The 16,065-nt window shown below is 38.4% G+C and overlaps 1 long non-coding RNA gene across 3 annotated transcripts in view; it reads left to right on the forward strand.

Moving 5' to 3' along the window:
• The first annotated feature begins 1,113 nt into the window (after nt 1-1,113).
• Nucleotides 1,114-16,065, forward strand: part of LOC114895290 — a 49,031-nt gene continuing 34,079 nt past the window's right edge. Inside the window, exons 1-2 of one of the 3 annotated variants that reach the window (XR_003793508.1) lie at nt 1,114-1,531; nt 3,411-3,446. This is a non-coding gene — a long non-coding RNA (uncharacterized LOC114895290). Of the gene's footprint in view, nt 1,532-2,980; nt 3,447-16,065 lie in introns of those variants that run through there. The other 2 variants (XR_003793506.1, XR_003793507.1) reach the window with 2 other exon arrangements.

The raw sequence follows: 16,065 nt of genomic DNA on the forward strand, positions 1-16,065 counted from the left end.
GGTTTCTAGTAAATGACAAATGGTTGAAGGGATTAGAAGTGCAGGGGTGAGAGAAGAGTCAATAGTGGTAGTAATAAGTGTAAGGCCAGCAGGTCCGGGGAAGGGCCCAGGGAGCCAGACTGAACCCCCGCCAAGGAGGCTGATGCAATCGACCGGTCTTCCCGCTCCCTGAGGGGCGGAACCAACGGCTCTGAGGCTGATGTAACCAACACCTGACATTGCCACAACACCCGAGAGATTACCAAAAAAGGGCTGCTTCACACAGCAAGCACCTCCCCTGCGTCCACCCCTATAAATTTTGTTCGCGGCCCGCACCCAGGCGCGACTTCTCTGGCCCCTTTCTCTCGGACCAGTGAACCTCGCCCGGGAGCGTTCCCAAATAAAGCTTGTTTAAGCTCTCCTCCGTTTTTGGTGCCGTTCCTTACAATACGTATAATCACCATCACTACAGCAATGGTTAATACTTACTGAGTACTTACATGTCTAGAATTAATATCTGTCATCTCACTTAATCCTCTCAAAAACCTTGGGAGGTAGGTACCATTGTTATCCCTTCTTCCCCATTTTATAGATGATAAAGCCGACTTAGAGAGGCTAGTGGCTCACTCAAGTTTATACAGCTAGTAAATGAAGGAGCACGTTATTGAACTCAAGTATTCTTATCTAGGACTGGTACTTTTAGCTAACTTGCTCTGCTGCTTTCTTAGAGCTGGGGAAAGTAAACAGCTAACAAAATATTTGAAGGACTATCATGTGGAATAGAGATCAGCCCTTTTTTATACAGTTCTAGAAGGTAGTGCTAATGTAATAGGGGAGAACTTTTGTATTCCATTACAAGTTCATCACTAAAAGGATGTTGCCTATAAACTTAAATTATACAAAATGGCCCATCTCTGGGAACCCTGCCTCCTAGGTAATGAGCATTAAGCTAGAAAACCTTTGTTTAGCTTTTAGGAAACATCCTGACCAGGCCCACCTGTGAATGACTGCGGGCAGGAAGAAATTAACACATCCCCTCTGGAGGCGGACTGGAACCAGGAAGTGTTTGACTTTACTCCCTCCCCTTTTAGTATAAAAGAAGCCGAAGTTCTAACTCAGGCAAGATGGTTCTTTGGGGTGTGAGGTAGCCATCTTCTCAGTCCCCTGGCTTTCTGAAAAAAGCCGCTATTCCTTTCCCCAACAAGTTGGTCTGTCGTGTGGTGAGCAGAATGAGCTTGGACTCGGTCACACTGAGTCTAGGAAATGTAAAATTCCAGAAGGGAGATTTAGGCTAGGCGTTAGCGAGGAGAGTGTGTTAGAGACTATGGAATGGGCTGCATTGCCGAGTTTCTCTCTCCAGCCTCTTGCCAGGCAGAGGTTGGATGGCTGGCCCCAGTTGGAAAATTTTCAGGTAAGGTCTTAGCATCTGCCGGGACCACTTGTACTGAGGATCTTCCCTTCAGAATTCTCTGAAGTAGCAGTGCCTACCCCAGCGCTTGGCCGTTGGAACAAGGGATCGGCATTCGGGAGCTGGCGAGCTCAGTACAGTAGGGTAAGTCACTCCAGTGTGTGCAGCTGGGAACTTTAGTTTCTCTCCGTTTGGGGCTTTTTCTGGAATAAGCCAATTTGTTTTGCATTTGAGTGGGGTACAGTGTTGGAGAGAGGAAAGAGTTGTTGGACTTCTCCCCGATTTGTGAACTGATTCATTTGTCTGTTCGGATGCTGGCATTTGTGTGTGAAGTTTGTGTTTTGTTTGTCTTGAATTTCTGTCTTTAAAAATGGGGAACGTTTCAACAATCCCTGAAGTCCTCTGAGGCACATTTTGGGTAAGTGATCTGATTACAACTATGAACACATGGGTGAGAGGAACATGATATTTTATTGTAAAAATGTGTGGCCAGAGTACCTATTAGGATCTCCACAAGGTGTTTAGGCAGGGTTATCTTGGGACTCTGTGCACCATGTACTGCTATCCTTGCTGTGTTAATTACGCTGTTTATGATCGCCTGTGTCATTGGTATATGTAAAACCCCAAGACCAAACTTGAGGGTTTATTTAGGATTTTCTGTTTGTCCTTTGGGTTTTTCATTTTGTTTTGTTCGGTACTGTTTTTCCACTTACAGCCAAATCAGTTGTGATATTTAAAACTTTTGCTGATGTCAAATGTAGGAAAGGAACAGGAAAAATAAATAAATAAATAAACCTGTCTGTTCTTCTCCAAGAGTGGGACATTCCCCGGAAGAAGAGTAAAGGTTCCACTTGGTTCCTAAAATCACCAAAAGCTACGAATAGAAGTAGAAGTGTCTTTTCCATAAATATTAGTAAAAAGGGTTTAGTCATCTAGACAGGTGGCCTTGATTTGTCCCATCTGCCAGAAACCCAGTTTGAATCCAACCTCTTTTGTAACTGGTAGGTTTTACATTGTTGTACTTGATTCATGGCTGAAACTTTGGAATGGGAACTATGAGGTCCCTGTGCTTTTTTGTTTTTATTTGTTACTATACTTCTTATGGTTCATAACATATAAACACAGACTAGTTCGTTGGCAAAAATAGATTAATAAAACTCTTTGCGTCAATGTATCATGCCTTGCATTTCCCTTGACATTCAATGTCAAATCATAAATGAACAACTTTTAAAAAAAACTTTGCCCCCTTATATAACAAAATAACTTTTAAAATGTTTATATCTATTATGAAAATAACAATATATAGATGGCAAACAATAAAATATAGAAAAATAACAGACATGAATATATATTTATACGATATAAAATATCTTCTATTTGGTATACAGTTAGTTGTGCTGTATTAAAAAATTGCTATTAATTTATATCAGTCATATATCTCACTTTTTACAATTTGAACTTTTCTTGAACTCCAATTTTTTTTCCAGTAGAAATGGAGAAAATATTTTTCCTAACTAATGGACTATTCTTTAAAACATTGAAGTAATCTTTATATGTTCTTAATTATGAAAGCATATTTAGTATTTCCCCTTTGACCTCCTTCCCCAGCATATTGACTAAAGCATCATCAGAATAGTAGTTTCCTATGGTGCATTTTGTGCACTGATGTTCCCCCAAGAGATTGCATTTCTGACCTCCTCATTCTAAGTCTCTCTTCACATCTAGAGGATACATTTTCTCAATGCAAACATGTTTAAAAAGAAAATAGTCAACGTTAGCCCATTTTATGAAGTCCAGATCCATTTGCTTTCATATTCATACAGAAATATTATGAGAACTGTCCAATACACAACTAACAAAGGGTACTCATAATATCAATGATCCTAGAGCACTAACAGAGCAGAAAACCTGAACTTCAACGATCGTCCTTGTCTCCATTTTGTCATCTGTAAAATGAGAGGTTATAGATCTTTCTGTCTCTCTGCTTGTCTCTCTCCCTCTAATTCTTTCTCTCTCTCTGCAGCCAACATCTTTCGAGAAACCCTTCTCACATTAACAGGTGAGCATGCTCAAAGAGGATTCCATAAACTCACTCCAGACTCCTTTGCTGCTAGGAAAAGGCCTGTCTCATAGGCTCTGTCACATATGCATAAAAGAAAAATACAGGGAAGACCCTAATAAAATTTAGAAAGTCATCTTGTAGCACAACATTTGTGGCAATCAACTCACGTTTATATATTTACTACTGGTCTTATCACATTTCCAAAATGCCCAAATTTTGGTACCTTCTGGGAGGTAACCTGAAGGGCTTGGAATAAATGATCTACATCAATAAAAAGTCTATAGTGACATTTTTTCAAGAGTTAAAATGTGTGCATTTGGAAAAGAAAGTGAAGAAGTATAAATTATACCTCTATTACAACTTCTGATCCATTCATAGAATTTTTGTTCTTCATTGCAGCAGTCTGGGCTCTACTTTTTGTAGGATTTCTTTTCTTTCTTTCTTTCTTTCTTTTTTTACCTTGGCAGTAATTGCTGTTAGCTTTTTTTTTAATTTTTATTTTATATTGGAGTATATTTGATTTACAATGTTGTGTTAGTTTCAGGTGTAAAGCAAAGTGATTCAGTTATACATATATCTATTTTTCAGATTCTTTTCCCATATAGTTATTACAGAGTATTGTGTAAAATTCCCTGTGCTATATGGTAGATCCTTGTTGATTATGTATTTTATATATAGTAATGTGAATATGTTAATTCCAAATTCCTAATTTATCCTTCCCCCCACCTTTCCCCTTTGGTAACCAAAAGTTTGTATTCTAAGTCTGTGAGTCTGTTTCTGTCTTGTAAATAAGTTCATCTGTATCTTTTTTTAGATTCCACATATAAGTGATAATCATACAATATTTGTCTTTGTCTGACTTACTTCACTTAGTATGATAATCTCGAGGTCCATCCATGTTGCTGCAAATGGCACTATTTCATTCTTTTTTACGGCTGAGTAGTATTCCATTGTGTATATGTACCACATCTACTTTCTCCATTCCTCTGTTGATGGACATTTAGATTGCTTCCATGTCTTGGCTATTGTAAACAGTGCTGCAATGAACATTGGGGTGCATGTATGTTTTCAAATTATGATTTTCTCTGAGCATATGCCCAGGAGTGGGATTGCTAGATCATATGGTAGCTTTTTTTTAGTTTTTTAAGGAACCTTCATACTATTCTCCATAGTGGCTCTATCAATTTACATTCCCACATATATACATTCCCACATATATTGAGGGGCTATCAATAAAGGATGTGTCAGAGTGTTCCCTTTTCTCCACACCCTCTCCAGCATTTGTTATTTGTAGACTTTTTAATGATGGCCATTCTGACCAGTGTGAAGTGTTACCCCATTCTAGTTTTTTTTTTTTTTTAATATTTATTTAATTTATTTATTTGGCTGCACTGGGTCTCAGTTGTGGCACATGGGATCTTTTAGTTGTGGCATATGGGATCTAGCTCCCTGACCAGGGATCAAACCCAGGCCCCCTGCATTGGGAGTGCAGAGTCTTAGCCACTAGACCACCAGGGAAGTCCCCTTCATTGTAGTTTTGATTTGCATTTCTTTAATAATTAGTTGAGCATCTTTTCATGTGCCTATTGGTCATCTGTATGTCTTCTTTGGAGAAATGTCTATTTAAGTCTTCTGCCCATTTTTTTAATTGGATTATTTGGTTTTTTTTTGTTGAGTTGTATGAGATGTTTGTATATTTTAGAAATTAAGCCCTGGTCTGTTGCATCATTTACAAATATTTTTCCCATTCTGTAGGTCTTTTCAGTTTTATAAATGGTTTCCTTTGCTGTGCAAAAGCTTGTAAGTTTGATTAGGCCTCATTTGTTTATTTTTGCTTTTATTTCTATTGCCTTGGGAGACTGACCTAAGAAACAATTGGTACGACTTATGTCAGAGAATGTTTTCCTTATGATCTCTTCTAGCTTTATGGTGTCTTGTCTTATATTTAAGTCTTTTAGCCATTTTGAGTTTATTTTTGTGCATGGTGTGAAGGCATGTTCTTCACTGATTTACATGCAGCTGTCCAACTTCCCCAGCACCACTTGCAAAACAGACTGTCTTTTCCCATTTTATATTCTTGAGTCCTTTGTCTAATGTTAATTAACCATAGTTGTGTGGGTTTATTTCTGGGCTCTCTGTTCTGTTGCATTGATCCATATGTCTTTTTTTGTGTGCCAATACCACACTGCTTTGATTACTGTAGCTTTGTAGTATTGTCTGAAGTCTGGGAGCACTATGCCTCCTGCTGTGTTCTTTTTCCTCAGGATTGCTTTGGCAATTCTGGGTCTTTTATGATCCCATATAAATTTTAGGATTATTTGTTTTAGTTCTGTGAAAAATGTCATGGGTATTTTGATAGGGATTGCATTAAATCTGTGTATTGCTTTGGGTAGTATGGTCATTTTAACAATTTTATTTCTTCTAATCCAAGAGCATGGGATATCTTTCCATTTGTTTAAATCATCTTTAGTTTCTTTAGTTAATGTTTTGTAGTTCTCAGCATATAAGTCTTTCACCGTCTTGATCAGGTTTATTCCTAATTTTTTTTTTTTGGGTGCTTTATTTAAAAATACTTTTTTTTTTTTTTTACTTTCTGCTATTGCATTGTTAGAGTAAAGAAATGCAACCAATTTCTGTATGTTAACCCTGTATTCTGCTACCTTGCTAAATTCATTTATCAGTTCTAGTAGTTTTTGTGTGCCAGTCTTTAGGATTTTCTGTATACAGTATCATGTCATCTGCATATAGAGACAATTTTACCTCTTCCCTTCCAATTTGGAAACACTTTATTTCTTTTTCTTGCCTGATTGCTGTGGCTAGGACTTCCAATACTATGTTGAATAGAAATTGAGAGTGGGCATCCTTGCCTTGTGCCAGATTTTAGTGGGAAGGCTTTCAGCTTTTCACTGTTGAGTATTATATTGGCTGTGGGTTGTCATAAATAGCTTTTACTATGTTGAGATGTGTTTCCTCTATACCCACTTTGGTAAGAGTTTTTATCATGAATCGCTGTTGAATTTTGTCAAATGCTTTTTCTGCATCTATCGAGATGATCATGTGAGTTTTTTCCTTTCTTTTGTTGATATGGTGTATCACATTGATTTGCATACGTTGAACCATCCTTGTGAAGAATCCCAATTGGTGTGGTGTATGATGTTTTTTGTGTGATGTTGGACTTGGTTTGATAGTATTTTGCTAAGAATTTTTGCATCTATATTAATCAAAGATACTGGCCTATAATTTTTTTTTTTGGTGGTATCTTTATCTGGTTTTGGTATCAAGGTGATGGCAGCTTCATAGAACGTCTTTGGGAGTGTTCCCTCCCCTTCAAACTTTTGGAAGAGTTTGAGAAGGATCAGTAAAATTCTTCGTTGTATGTTGGTAGAAGTTGCCTCTGAAGCCATCTGGTCCTAGACATTTTTTGTAGGGAGTTATTTTTGTTGTTGTTGTTTGTTTTATTACAGATTCTATTTCACTTCTAGTGATCAGTCTGTTCAAATTATTTCTTCTTGATTCAGTTTTGGTGCACTGTATGTTTCTAGAAAGTTGTCCATTTCTTCTAGGTTGTTGAATTGGTTGGCATATAATTGTTCATAGTATTCTTTTATGGTTTTGTGTATTTTGTGGTATCAGTTGATATTTCTCCTTTTTCATTTCTTACTTTGTTTATTTGGGTTCGTTCTCTTCTTCTTGGTGAACCAGGCATGAGGTTTCTCAGTTTAATTTATCTTTTCAAAGAACCAGCTCTTGGTTTTTTTTGTTGTTGTTGTTTGTTTTTTTATACTGCAGGTTCTTACTAGTCATCAATTTTATACACATCAGTGTATACATGTCAATCCCAATTGCCCAATTCAGCACATCACCATCCCCACCCCACCATGGTTTTCCCCATTTGGTGTCCATACGTTTGTTCTCTACATCTGTGTCTCAACTTCTGCCCTGCAAACCAGTCATCTGTACCATTTTTCTAGGTTCCACATACATGCGTTAATATACGATATTTGTTTTTCTCTTTCTGACTTACTTCACTCTCTGTGACAGTCTCTAGATCCATCCATGTCTCAACAAATGACTCAGTTTCGTTCCTTTCTTGGCTGAGTAATATTCCATTGTATATATGTACCACATCTTCTTTATCCATTCGTCTGTCAATGGGCATTTAGGTTGCTTCCATGACCTGACTATTGTAAATAGTGCTGCCATGAACATTGGGGTGCATGTGCTTTTTGAATTATGGTTTTCTCTGGGTGTATGACGAGTGGTGGGATTGCTGGATCATATGGTAATTCTATTTTTAGTTTTTTAAGGAACCTCCATACTGTTCTCCATAGGGGCTGTATCAATTTACATTCCCACCAACAGTGCAAGAGGGTTCCCTTTTCTTCACACCCTCTCAAGCATTTGTTGTTTGTAGATTTTCTGATGATGCCCATTCTAACTGGTGTGAGGTGTGAGGTGATACCTCATTGTAGTTTTGATTTGCATTTCTCTAATAATTAGTGATGTTGAGCAGCTTTTCATGTGATTCTGGCCATCTGTATGTCTTCTTGGAGAAATGTCTATTTAGGTCTTCTGCCCATTTTTGGATTCAGATGTTTGTTTCTTTAATATTGAGCTGCATGAGCTGTTTACATATTTTGGAGATGAATCCTTTGTCCATTGATTCATTTGCAAACATTTTCTCCCATTCTGAGGGTTGTCTTTTCGTCTTCTTTATGGTTTCCTTTGCTGTGCAAAAGCTTTGAAGTTTCATTAGGTCCCATTTGTTTATTTTTGGTTTTATTTCCATTACTCTAGCAGGTGGACCAAAAAAGATATTGCTGTGATTTATGTCAAAGAGTGTTCTTCCTTTGTTTCCTTCTAAGAGTTTTATAGTGTCTGGTGTTACATTTAGGTCTCGAATCCATTTTGAGTTTATTTTTGTATATGATGTTATGGAGTGTTCTAATTTCATTCTTTTACATGTAGCTGTCCAGTTTTCCCAGCAGCACTTATTGAAGAGACTGTCTTTTCTCCATTGTATATCTTTGCCTACTTTGTCATAGATTAGTTGACCGTGGGTGCGTGGGTTTATCTCTGGGCTTTCTATCTAGAGGCTTTCTATCTTGTTGCATTGATCTATGTTTCTGTTTTTGTGCCAGTTCCATATCGTCTTGATTACTATAGCTTTGTAGTATAGACTGAAGTCAGGGAGTCTGATTCCTCCGGCTCCATTTTTTTCCCTCAAGAGTACTTTGGTGATTTGGGGTCTTTTGTGTCTCCATACAAATTTTAAGTTGATTTGTTCTAGTTCTGTAAAAAATGCCATTGGTATATTTGATAGGGATTGCACTGAATCTGTAGATTGCTTTGGGTACTATTGTCATTTTCACAATATTGATTCTTCCAATCCAAGAACATGGTATATCTCTCCATCTGTTGGTATCATCTTAAATTTCTTTCATCAGTGTCTTACAGTTTTCTGCATACAGGTCTTTTGTCTCCCTAGATAGGTTTATTCCTAGGTATTTTATTCTTATTGTTGCAATGGTAAATGGGAGTGTTTCCATAATTTCTCTTTCAGATTTTTCACCATTAGTGTATAGGAATGCAAGAGATTTCTGTGCATTAATTTTGTATCCTGCAACTTTATCAAATTCATTGATTAGCTCTAGTAGTTTTCTGGTGGCATTTTTAGTATTATCTATGTATACTATCATGTCAGCTGCAAACAGTGACAGTTGTACTTTTTCTTTTCCAATCTGTATTTCTTTTATTGCTTTTTCTTCTCTGATTGCCATGGATAGGACTTCCAAAACTATGTTGAATAATAGTGGTGAGAGTGGACATCCTTGTCTCCTTTCTGATCTTAGAGGAAATGCTTTCAGTTTTTCACAATTGAGAATGATGTTGGCTGTGGGTTTCTCCTATATGGCCTTTATTATGTTGAGGAAAGTTGCCTCTATGCCTACTTTCTGAAGGGTTTTAACCGTAAACGGTGTTGAATTTTGTCGATTGCTTTCTCTGCATCTATTGAGATGATCATATGGTTTTTCCCCTTCAATGTGGTAATATGGTGTATCACGTTGATTGATTTGCGTATGTTGAAGAATCCTTGCATTCCAGGAATAAAGCCCACTTGATCATGGTGTATGATCCTTTTAATGTGCTGTTGGATTCTGTTTGCTAGTATTTTGTTGAGGATTTTTGCATCTATGTTCATCAGTGATATTGGCCTGTATGTAGTTTTCTTTCTTTGTGACATCCTTGTCTGGTTTTGGTATCAGGGTGATGGTGGCCTCATAGAATGAGTTTGGGAGTGTTCCTCCCTCTGCTACATTTTGGAAGAGTTTGAGAAGGATAGGCGTTAGCGCTTCTCTAAATGTTTGATAGAATTCGCCTGTGAAGCCATCTGGTCCTGGGCTTTTGTTGTTGGAAGATTTTGAATCACAGTTCCAATTTCAGTGCTTGTGATTGGTCTGTTCATATTTTCTATTTCTTCCTGATTCAGTCTTGGCAGGTTGTGCATTTCTAAGAATTTGTACATTTCTTCCAGGTTGTCTATTTTATTGGCATAGTGTTGCTTGTAGTAATCTCTCATGACCTTTTGTATTTCTGCAGTGTCAGTTGTTACTTCTCCTTTTTCATTTCTAATTCTATTGATTTGAGTCTTCTCTCTTTTTTTTACTTGCTGAGTCTGGCTAATGGTTTTTCAATTTTGTTTATCTTCTCAAAGAACCAGCTTTTAATTTTCTTGATCTTTGCTATCGTTTCCTTCATTTCTTTTTCATTCATTTCTGACCTGATCTTTATGATTTCTTTCCTTCTGCTAACTTTGGGGTTTTTTGTTCATCTTTCTCTAATTGCTTTAGGTGCAAGGTTAAGTTGTTTATTCGAGATGTTTCCTGTTTCTTAAGGTAGGATTGTATTGCTATAAACTTACCTCTTAGAACTGCATTTGCTGCATCCCATAGGTTTTGGGTCATCATGTCTCCATTGTCATTTGTTTCTAGGTATTTTTAGATTTCCTCTCTTTGATTTCTTCAGTGATCGCTGTGTTATTAAGTAGTGTATAGTTTAGCCTCCATGTGTTTGTATTTTTCACAGATCATTTCCTGTAATTGATATCTAGTCTCACAGCATTGTGGTCAGAAAAGATACTTGATACAATTTCAATTTTCTTAAATTTACCAAGGCTTGATTTGTGACCCAAGATATGATCTATCCTGGAGAATGTTCCATGAGCACTTGAGAAAAATGTGTATCCTGTTGTTTTTGGATGGAATGTCCTATAAATATCAATTAAGTCCATCTTGTTTAATGTATCATTTAAAGCTTGTGTTTCCTCATTTATTTTTATTTTGGATGATCTGTCCATTAGTGAAGGTGGGGTGTTAACATCCCCTACTATGAAAGTGTTACTATCGATTTCCCCTTTTATGCTTGTTAGTATTTGCCTTATGTATTGAGGTGCTCCTATGTTGGGTGCATAAATATTTACAATTGTTATGTCGTCTTCTTGGATCAATCCCTTAATGCTATGTAGTGTTCTTCTTTGTCTCTTGTAATAGTCATTAGTTTAAAGCCTATTTTGTCTGATATGAGAATAGCTACTCCAGCTTTCTTTTGGTTTCCATTTGCATGGAATATCTTTTTCCATCCCCTGACTTTCAGTCTGTATGTGTCCTTAGGTCCAAAGTGGGTCTCTTGTAGACAGCATATATATGGGTCTTGGGGTTTTTTTTTTTGTTTTTTTCTGTTTTTTACATCTTTATTAGAGTATAATTGCTTTACAATGGTGTGTTAGTTTTGCTTTATAACAAAGTGAAGCAGTTATACATATGTTCCCATATCTCCTCCCTCTTGCGTCTCCCTCCCACCCTCCCTATCCCACCCCTCTAGGTGGTCACAAAGCACCGAGCTGATCTCCCTGTGCTATGGGGTTGCTTCCCACTAGCGATCTATTTTACGTTTGGTGTTGTATATATGTCCATGGCACTCTCTCACTTTGTCACAGCTTACCTTTCCCCCTCCCCATATCCTCAAGTCCATTCTCTAATTGGTCTAAAGATGGAGAGATACACCATGTTTGTAGTTTGGAGGAATCAACATTGTGAAAATGACTCTACTACCCAAAGCAATCTACAGATTGAATGCAATCCCTAGCAAACTACCACTGGCATTTTTCACAGAACTAGAACAAAAAATTTCACAATTTGTATGGAAACACAAAAGACCCTGAATAGCCAGAGCAACCTTGAGAATGAAAAATGGAGCTGGAGTAATCAGGCTCCCTGACTTCAGACTATACTACAAAGGTACAGTAATCAAGACTGTATGGTACTGGTACAAAAACAGAAAGATAGATCAATGGAACAGGATAGAAAGCCCAGAGATAGACCCAGGCTTATATGGTCACCTTATCTTTGATATAGAAGGCAGGAATATACAGTGGAGAAAGGACAGCCTCTTCAATAAGTGGTGATGGGAAAACTGGACAGGTACATGTAAAAGTATGAGATTAGATCAGTCCCTAACACCATACAAAAAAATAAGCTCAAAATGGATTAAAGACCTAAATGTAAGGCCAGAAACTATCAAACTCTTAGAGGAAAACATAGGCAGAACACTCTATGACATAAATCACAGCAAGATCCTTTTTGACCCACCTCCTAGAGTAATGGAAATAAAAACCAAACTAAACAAATGGGACCTAATGAAACTTCAAAGCTTTTGCACAGCAAAGGAAACCATAAACAAGACCAAAAGACAACCCTCAGAATGGGAGAAAATATTTGCAAATGAAGCAATGGACAAAGGATTAATCTCCAAAATTTACAAGCAGCTCATGCAGCTCAATAACAAAAAAACAAACAACCCAATCCAAAAATGGCCAGAAAACCTAAATAGACATTTCTCCAAAGAAAATATAGAGACTGCCAAGAAACACATGAAAGAATGCTCAACATCATTAATCATTAGAGAAATGCAAGTCAAAACTACTATGAGATATCATCTCACACCAGTCAGAATGGCGATCATCAAAAAATCTAGAAACCATAAATGCTGGAGAGGGTGTGGAGAAAAGGGAACACTGTTGCACTGCTGGTGGGAATGTGAATTGGTTCAGCCACTATGGAGAACAGTATGGAGCTTCCTTAAAAAACTACAAATAGAACTACCATATGACCCAGCAATCCCACTACTGGGCATATACCCTGAGAAAACCATAATTCAAAGGAGTCATGTACCAAAATGTTCATTACAGCTCTATTTACAATAGCCAGGAGATGGAAACAACCTAAGTGTCCATCATTGGATGAATGGATAAAGAAGATGTGGCACATATATACAATGGAATATTACTCAGCCATAAAAAGAAACGAAATTGAGCTATTTGTAATGAGGTGGATAGACCTAGAGTCTGTCATACAGAGTGAAGTAAGTCAGAAAGAGAAAGACAAATACCATATGCTAACACATATATATGGAATTTAAGAAAAAAAAATGTCATGAAGAACCTCGGGGTAAGACAGGAATAAAGACACAGACCTACTAGAGAATGGACTTGAGGATATGGGGAGGGGGAAGGGTAAGCTGTGACAAAGCGAGAGAGAGGCATGGACATATATACACTACTAAATGTAAGGTCGATAGCTAGTGGGAAGCAGCCGCATAGCACAGGGAGATCAGATCCCTCACCTAGAGGGGTGGGATAGGGAGGGTGGGAGGGAGGGAGACGCAAGAGGGAAGAGATACGGGAACATATGTATATGTATAACTGCTTCACTTTGTTATACAGCAGAAACTAACACACCATTGTTAAGCAATTATACTCTAATAAAAATGTTTAAAAAAAAAAGAAAAACAAGAGACCTGGATCTGATTTAGCCTCCAGATACAACCGTTAAATTTTAGGCAATACAGCAGATAGAAGAATATGTTAATTGACATATCAGGATTATAATGAGCAAATCAGGACTATGGGAAACTTGAAAGACAGCTGGGTTTCTTCAACAATTATCCTGCAGCAAAAGAGAAAAAGGAAAACATGGATTAAAAGGTTTAATAGATATCGACTCTTTTCTGTGTTTGGACTTTATTTGGGTGCTTGAGGTAGTTCAGGATGTTTAAACATTGATATTTGATATAAAATGATTTGGGGGTTTGGTGTATGGTGGTTATTTTAAAATAGCACTTATATTTTAGAGATACAGAAATATTCAAGATAAAGTGATATGATGTCTGGAATTTGCTTCAGAATAACCTGGAAAGGAAAAGTGGGTGAGAGGGGGTCTAGAGGAAATCATGTTGAAGACAGGTAGAAGTTAACCAAGATGGGTAAAAACTGTGACAGATGGGGACTGGGATTAAGGACATATTGAGTGGAGACCAGAACATTAGTTAAGACCTCTTTGAATTGGCACAGACTGTGAAGGTATTTGTGTCCCATGTGAATGCCCACCAAAGGACATCAACTGTATAAGAGGCTCTTAATGATGAGGTGGACAAAGTACCTTGCTATGGATGTGAGTCACCTTCTTTCCCCAGCACTCCAGTGCTAGTTCAATAGACCCCTAAACAAAGAGGCTGAGGTGGCAAGGATGGAGGTTATGTATGGATTCGACAACATGTAATTTCCCTTACTAAGGCTGGCCCGGCTAGTGCTTCTGCTGAGTGCCTAATGGGCCAACAGAGAGTCCAGCCTGGAGTCTCTAATATGGCATCATTCCCAGGCGGACAAGCCAGTCACCTAGTGGCAGGCTGATTACCCTGGACTTCTATCATGGAGGGGCAGAGATCTGTTCTCATGGAAATAGACATATATTCTGGATACACATTTGTCTTCCCTGCCCTTAATGCTTCTGCTAGCACTACCATTCATGGACTCAAGAATGCCTTATCCACCACCTTACATTCTAAACAGGATTGTTTCTTTTATATATATATATATTTTTTTGTTTGTTTGTTTGTTTGGCTGTGCTGGTTCTTAGTTGCAGCATGTGGGATCTTTAGTTGCGACATGCAGGATCTAGGTCCCTGACCAGGGGTTGAACCCATGCCCCCCTGCATTGGGATCGCGGAGTCTTAACTGCTGGACCACCAGGTAAGTCTCTAAACAGCATTGTTTCTGATCAAGAAACTTCATGTCACAGCGAAGAAGTGCAGCAATAGGGCTTGTCCCATGGAATTAACTCGTCTTTGCACATCCCCCATCACCTGGAAGTGACTGGCCTAAATGAGAGGGGAAATGGCTTACTGAGGACTCATTGATGGTACCAGTTGGTAGACAACATCCTGAAAGAATGGGGTTCTGTCTTACAGGTGCAGTATATGCTCTGGATCAGAAAGCATTACATGGTGTTCTCGCTCCTATAGCCAGAATGCAAGTGGCAGAAGTGGAAGTGGCTTCTCTCACTATTACATCTTATAACCCATTTGCAGATTTTTGCTTCCTGTCCTGACAACTTTGAGCTCTGCTGGTTTGGATATCTAAGTATCTAATAAGGGAATGCTTCTGCCAGGGGATACAACAATGTTTCCACTGAATTGGAAGATGAGACTATGTGTTTAAAATAACAGAAATGTCTTTATCCCCTGGTTTCTGTGGGTCAAGGATCTCGGCACAGGTTAGCTGAGTCCTCTGCTCAGGGTGTCACCGTGCTGAAATCAAAGTGTTGGCTGAGGCTGCAATCTCATCTGGGGCTCAGGGTCCTCTGCACAGGTCATGTGGTCGTTAGCAGAACTCGGTGCCTTGCAGCTGCATGATTAACGTCCCTGTTCTCTTGCTGTCAGCTGGGGATGGCTCTCAGCACCTGGAGGTCGTTCTCAGGGCCTTGCCACGCGGCCCCTCCTATCTCAACATGGCTGTTTTGCTTCCAGACTAGCAAGAGAACTCTTCTGCTTTTTTATTGTTGTGAAACATGTTTTTATCTTTCATTTAACATTAAGAACATCTTTGTTGTTGTTGTTTTGTGGGATTTTTTTGTTTATTTGGGGTTTTTTTTGGCCACTAGTGCAGCATGCAGGATCTTAGTTCCCCGACCAGGGATCGAACCCGTTCCCCCCTGCAGTGGAAGCACAGAGTCTTAACCCCTGGATCACCAGGGAAGTCCCAAGAATGTCTTTTCATGTAGACAAATGTATGTTTACCTCATCCTCGTAAACAGCTGCACAGAATTCCATTGTAGTAATAGATCATCATTTATTTACCTAGACCCTAGTGACTGACTGACGGTTAACATTGCTTTCTATTCCCGCTGTTTCAAACAATGCTGCAGTGAAATTTCCTTGCACATACAGTATGTCCTAGGGCATTTCTTCAAGAGTGCCTGTAGGGCAAATTATCCCTGGGTCCAAGAGGAAGCATGTTTCAAATTTTGATATATCACTGACTTACCCTCAATTATTATGACAATTTTCACTCCTGCCAATAGTGTTGGAGAATTTCTGTTCTCCCTACCCTAGCCAGCATGGGATCTTATGAAACTTTTTTTTCCTTCCAGTTTCCTTGAGATATAACTGACATACAGCACTGTATAAGTTTAAGGTGCATGGCATAATGATTTGGCTTAAGTACGTCTTGAAATGATTATCACAATAAGTTTAGTGAACCTCCATCATCTCATACAGATAC

The sequence above is a fragment of the Monodon monoceros genome, unplaced genomic scaffold (genome assembly GCF_005190385.1).
Source record: "Monodon monoceros isolate NGI ecotype Baffin Bay Population unplaced genomic scaffold, NGI_Narwhal_1 Super_Scaffold_14, whole genome shotgun sequence".
Classification (NCBI taxonomy): Eukaryota; Metazoa; Chordata; class Mammalia; order Artiodactyla; family Monodontidae; genus Monodon; species Monodon monoceros.